Here is a 7,240-nt window from a genome sequence, read left to right as displayed (position 1 = left end):
TTTTGTTTTTATTTAATTCATCTTATAATAAATAAATATTAAATAAAATAAATTTAGATTGATTGACTGTACCTTTTTACAAATATATAATTTTGCAGGTTGTTTTCGTGATCGTTATTAAATAACTTTTTAAATTTTAGGTGAAATAAAAAATAGATAAAATTGATCACTTGTTTAGTTGGCTTATTAAAATAATTACGAAATTGTGATTTTTTTCGAAAAGAGAAAAAGAAATAAGGCCTTAAAATTTAATTATATCAAATGAATCAGTGGAGAAGATTTCTACAGTATAGTTAAGTCTGAAAGTCAACACAACACGAGTTAAATTGCTGAAATCCGATCAACTTTTTATATTGGTGGTTTAAATAAAAAGAAAATCAACCTTTTTTCTATTTTTTTTTTGTAATAAATTATTTGCAAAAGTGTGATGAGAGCACTCAACTCAATATTATTGTTTTTTATAAACCGTAGTGTAATAAATTATTGGTTTGTAATAAATTGTTTTTTTATACTACTATATTTTTATAACAAAAATCACATTTGTATTTAAGATTTTAAAATTTTTATTTTGTTTATAATATTTAGATTACTTTATTTATTTTTCTCTATATTCCTAATCATGATGTAATAATTTTAAGAATGAAAATAAGTGTGGTATTAAATATAAATTATATTATATTATTAAATTTTATTTTTCCTATAAAAATAGTTTCATCTACCTATATAAGTTTCTACCTATCAAAATGTTTTTCTAATTTTCTTTATTTTTTTTAATTAAGACCTTTATGGTAGAACAGAGGTAATATTAATAATACTATCTACCAGATGTGAGCAGTGAGCACAACAGTTGGATTGGATTTCACTCAATTACTAGCAGTCTAGCACTGAACCAAACCAAACCCATTAAACTACTTGAGGGATCAATACCTAAACTCCTAAACAATTAATTATTTTGTGAATTGGATACGATCATACGGCTATGACATATAGTTATAATAGATTAAAAACCAACTACTAATAATATATAGTCAGGTTTAGTTGTAATGACTTACATGCATATTATTATTTACATTATGCTACTAATATTTATATCGGTACAAAAAATAAACGTTTCAAATTTACTGTTAAAAAAAACTAATAAAATTTGGTGGAATAAATTTCGCTGATAAATATTTATTGTTGGATTTTTTTATCCGACGGTAATTTACCGTCGAAAATTACACAGATTATCAGGTCGAAAAACTAATTGGTTACCAGCGAATTATTCCGCGGTATTGTTGGCGCCAAAAAATATTATTTCACACACTGTTATCGTCGGATTATTTCTACGGTAATTCCGACGGTAATCTCAATTTTTTATTTTTTTAATTTGAAATAAATGGTAAATTTTAATTTTAAATTTAATTTTTTTTTACACAATTAGTCGTCCATTCATAAATAATAAAAAATTGTTATTTAATTAAAATAAATAATACACTATTCAAATATATTAAAAGTCAACTACATCAATTATGTACAATGAAATAATGGAACGAAAAACAAATAACTATAGATCTAAGTAGTCGTCGTCGTCATCCGTCCTGTGGCCCTGAGTCGATGGCGCAGAAGGCGGTGATGTGCATATGCCATTAGCAAGACTAACGCCACCTGTAGCAGAACCGCTGCCACTAGAAAGGTCGATGCCAGCAGCGCGTATCTAGGCCTAGTACACCTCCATATGAGCCTCCATATGTTGCATCCACTCCACCGACTCCTGGAACTCCAGCCTGAGCTCATCAGTAGACGTCATGCGGGTGAGGATCTCCTGATACCTCTCCCGATAACTGTTAAACTCCTCAGCCTGCTGCTGAAGGCTACATTGGAGCTCATGCACCTACAGTTTCAAATCCACACCTTCCTCGGGCTCGACGGCTAGATTGGTGGTGGAGCCTGACGAGGTCTCAACGTGGATGTGTGGAGGCTGCTGGTGAAGAATGACCCAATCCTGTATACGCAATTCTTGTACGGCACTGAGGCGGTCTCGTGTCAAACCACTATTTTATGATTTATCTTGTGCTAATTTGAGTGGTTTTTATCAAGTCTTTGCACACTTATTCATACAATTTGCATGATTTTACAATTCCTTCCCAATTTTGTTCTATGGTTGAAAACTTGCTTCCTAAGCCTTTAAATTGTGTATTTTAATTCCCCTTTATACCATTCGATGCCGTGATCTGTGTGCTAAGTGTTTTCAGGCTATATAGGGCAGGAATGGCTTAGAGGATGGAAAGGAAGCTTGCAAAAATGGAAGGAGCATAAGAAATAAAGGAGATAACCAGCGAGGATCGGCGCGCAGGCATGGCTCACGTGTGCGCGTGATTTGGAGATTTTCACAGCGACACATGCGCGTAATTGACGCGTCTGCGTGATATGCGAAGAGGACCATCGACGCGTACGCGTGACGTACGCATAGGCGTGACGTGCGCCACGCGCAGAAATTGTAGAAGACGTTGGGGCAATTTCTGGGCTTCTTTTGGCCCAGTTCCATTCCCGAAAAATACAGATTAGAGGCTACAGAGTGGGGGAATCATTAAAAACATTCAGACAACTTTCATTCACATAATTTTAGGTTTTGAGATGTAGTTCTAGAGAGGGAGGCTCTCTCCTCTCTCTATGTTTTAGGATTTTAGGTTTAGCTTTTCTTAATTTCAGATTTCTACTTTGCTTTAATTTAGTTTTCTTCTACTCTTATTTAGTCTAGCACTTTAGTTCTCTTCTCTTGATGATTTATTTATTTATCCACTTTAGTTTATGAACTCTCATGTTAGATTTAATTTTCTTATTAATGCAAGTTGAGGTATTTCATATTTATTGCTTCTTCTATTATTTGCGAGTCATTGATGTTTGCAATTAGTTGTTTGGATTTAATATTCCTTGCTAGTTTTCTATGTTTTTATGTTGTGCCTTCCAAGTGTTTGATAAAATACTTGGTTGGATTTTAGAGTATGTTTTTCTCCTCTTGGCTTTAGTTGAGTAATTGGAGACTCTTGAGTTAGCAAACTCCTTTGTTGATTGATAATTGAAAGTTGCTAGTTGATTTGGATCCCTCTAAAGCTAGTCTTTCCTTAGGAGTTGACTAGGACTTGAGGAATCAAATTGATTTATCCACTTGACTTTCCTTCATAATTAGAGGTTAACTAAGTGGGAGCAATTGACAATTCTCATCACAATTGATAAGGATAACTAGGATAGGACGTCTAGTTCTCATACCTTGCAAAGAGTTTTTCTAGTTATTAATTTACTTTCTTGCCATTTTATTTCCTTGTTCCTTAATTCAAAAACCCAAAAAGATACAATCTCATAACCAATTATAAGTAACACACCTCCCTGCAATTCCTTGAGAGACGACCCGAGGTTTAAATACTTCGGTTTATTTTTATTGGGTTTGCTTAAGTGACAACCAAATTTTTGTATGAAATGATTCTTTGTTGGTTTAGAAACTATACTAGCAACGAGAATTTATTGTGAATTCTTTACTAGCAAAAATCCGTTCATCAAAATGGCGCCGTTGCGTGAGAATTGCAAACGTGTGCCTTATTATTGGTTATTGTATATATTTGCTTTTTGCTTGTTTGTTAGTTTTTGTTAGTTTTAGGACTTTATTGCTTATTTTTATTAGTTTCTATTTTCACTTGCTACTATGAATTCTCACCCCTTTGGCTATGAGTTTGGTTACAATCATGTTGTAGGGAATGAAAATTATAATGAGAACATGCATCAAGGTTGGGACAACCAAAGATGGGAGGAGCCACAAGAATTTGATCAACCCTTTCGGCAATAACCTCCTCCAATGTGCCATGAGCAACAACCATTCTACGATGCATACCAAGACAATGGTTACGGTGGACCTTTTCGTGACAATCAACCTCCACCAATTTACTATGAGCAAGAGCCATTCCAAGGTGCGTACCAATGAGCAACAAGCCCCACCATATGCTTATGAACCACATTCTCAACATAACTCTGAACCATCATACTCACAAACCCCTTTCCACCATTCACCTCCATATGACCCCAGTCCATATCCACCTAACCAACCACCATATGAACCATATGGACCATACATAGACCCACCCCAATTCTAACACAATTACCCCCAAGAACCACCACCTCAATATTCACCGTCTCCATATCCTTACCAAGAAGAATCACCTTCCCATTATGAGCCCTTTCTCCCAACAAATGAACCCTCCTATACACCCAAGCTCCCATAGATGATACCTTTAAACCACACTTATCTCTACTTTCATCGGTCTCACTTCTACTCTCCAAGCTCTTATATCCCGTATGGATCCATCTTTTACTCCCAACACTCAACCCTCAAGCTCTAGTGCACTTCCTTTTCACCGATGTCCATCAATCCAAGAGCAACATGATTCCAGTTATGCTATTGACATGGAACAAGAGAGAATGGATCGTCTTAGGGAAGCAATGGATCAGGTTCACGCATACATACTTCAAGAGAAGCAAGAGGAGGCCCAAAAAGTGGAGGTAGGGGAGACCCTTGAAGATGAAGGAGTAGTTGAAGAATCAGGGAGAATTGAAGAAAGTTGTCAAGAGGTGGAAGCTATCAAGGAGAAGTTAGATTTTGTACTAGATCAAGCGGAGAAAGCCGAAATTATTGAAGAAGAGGAAGTGGTTGAAGACTTAGGAGATGCGGAACCTCCATGGGAATCTCAAGTCATAGAGCTTCCTTCCAAGACGTTTGAATTTGATGTTGAGGAGGGTGTACAACCTCCAAGATGTGTCATGGTTGAAGACTTGGAGGAGGTTGATCATGAGATTGATTCAATAATTGATGAGTTTCTATCTACAATTGAATCATCTCCCAGTGGATGTGAAATAGCCAAAGAAGAAATTGATGAATAAGGAATTGAAGTTGAAAATACTTGTCAAGAGGTGGAGGAATTTAAAGAGGGGCACAAGGGAGTGGACCTTGCATTGTCAAAGTGTGGGGAGGTCCCCTTCCTAAGTCACCATCATCCTTTACACCATTCAAGTGGGTAAATCTCTTATCTCTAGGCTTTCTAATTCCACTTGAGTATGGGTTGCTTGAAACGGATGGACAACTTAGAGCTATCTGCGGTTTTAAGAGTAAAAGGGAGATGGTTAGCGGTTGGCCACAGCCAACAGCATCCTAGGTTCGTTATGGTTGGACGCTTAAGGTTTGATAACAATGGTTGGTATAAAACCAAAGTGAATGGGTCCAGGAGGATGTATGGGTGCTTACACGAGAATTCCAAGGCTAAACCACTCGGATGGAATCATGATGATCAACTTACAGACGGGTGTAAAAACAAGATTTGGAATCCGGGCATACAAGAGGATCGACTTTGGGAGCTCAAAGCTTGTGGAGAACTTTATCAAGGCTTGGTGAATTTATCTGGAGATGTTGAAGCTCATTGGAAGTCCAAGTGTTGGTGGAAGTTTCAAGATGAGTTCAAGCACAAGCCACCATGACAAGGAGCTCACCAAATGTCCAACTTAAGGACTTTAACTAAAAGTGCTAGGTGGGAGACACCCCACTAGGGTAATTTCTTTCTTATTTCCCTTTTTGTTTATATTAGTAATAAGTTAAATTATCATTTTCGTTATGTTTATTTCGTTAATCTATGGTTTCGTTGTTTATTAATTTTTGGTGTTATTAATTTAAAAAAAAAAGAAGGTGTACGATGCATAAGCGTCAATGACCCGCACGCATCATATGGGGGTATGCACAACCATTAAAATTAAACAGAGAGTTACGCTGGAACGACGCGGGAGGGGTGCCTGGCGCACAAGCCAACCCACGCGTACGCATGCTGCACGCATACGCGACCCCTGCATTTTTGCCAATCCACGCGTAAGCATCTCTGACGCGTATGCGTGGGATTGCTAATCGGCGTGAAAGAGTGCTTGAACAGAGAGTTGTGATGCCATGGTGCTGGAGCCGCGTGGGTTCTCATGCGTACGCGTGACCGAAGCTCACGCGTCAGTGTTCATTTTCGGCAACCCACGCGTATGCGTCGCATGGCTAATGCAGTTTTCACATGCACGCGTGATTTGCGTGCGCGCGTCGCGTCCCGTTTCTCATTCCCTTCTCCTTTCTCCTTCTTTCTTCCCCCTTTCTTACTTACTTCTTCTTCCTTTCTTTAACTTCTCATCCTTATTCTGTTTCATTCTCTTTTACTTCATTCATATTTTCATTCATTGCATTTTAACTTTGTGCATGTTTATATTTTCTTTTCTAAGTTCATTATGTTTTCGTTGGTGTTAAATGTTCTTATTCAACTATTGTATCTTTTCTGGTATTATTTTGGTGCTCAGTGACTTATTTTATTCTGATTGGGTGATATTATTTAAGCCAATGCTAATCTTTTATGATACCTGTGTTCCTTTTTCATTGACATGAATTTATATTATCTTTCATTACCTACTATCTCTTTTCCATTGTTGCAATTTTTGCACTATTGATATGCCATGTGCTTCTACTATTTTCTCACTTGTATGTTGTACCTACCATGTAATTGAGACCCTCATTATTTGGCATTAACACACCCATACTTTATTTGTTTTCTTATCGTTATTTCTGGGTTACTTTTCTTCTTTTTCCTCTTCTTTCAGGATGGCCACCGAGAAGGGAAAGGGAAAGCTTCTCAATGGGGCAACCGACGAGTCAATCTGCACAAATTTTGGAGAAAAGCATCAGTGGTAGCCACCCGTCCACTTGCACATCTTAGCATGCACCGAGGACGGTGCAATCTTTAAGTGTGGGGAGGTCGATACCGACTTTCGTGGGTTAGTTATTTCCTATTTCAACACCAATGTTTAATTCTCCTTGTTAAATTAGTTGTTGCATTTGCATGTTTAATTGCATGTTTGTTGATTTTGTGCATGTTCTTCTACCACTACTTGGTTGGAGTGATAAGTTCTTTTTCAAGACCCTTTTTATAGCATTTCACTAGTTTAAATTAAAACTTTTTTGTTAAACTTGTTTGAAGATTGTAATTTGGAACATGGTTTATAGCTAAGAATACACAACCTGTGAGATTTTGAGCTTAATTACATGGTTACATTATTTAACCATAAAATTTTATTCTTGTGTGTTTTCTTCCCTATAATTGCAATCTATGGTTTGTTCCATTCTATATGTCCATTATTTAGTGTATTTGCATGCATACATATGATTGAAGCCATTAATTGTTATTAGCTCACTTATCCC

This window comes from Arachis hypogaea, chromosome 12, assembly GCF_003086295.3.
Source record: "Arachis hypogaea cultivar Tifrunner chromosome 12, arahy.Tifrunner.gnm2.J5K5, whole genome shotgun sequence".
NCBI classification, from domain to species: Eukaryota; Viridiplantae; Streptophyta; class Magnoliopsida; order Fabales; family Fabaceae; genus Arachis; species Arachis hypogaea.
The sequence above is the reverse complement of the archived record's forward strand: the minus strand, read 5'-3'. Positions refer to the sequence as shown.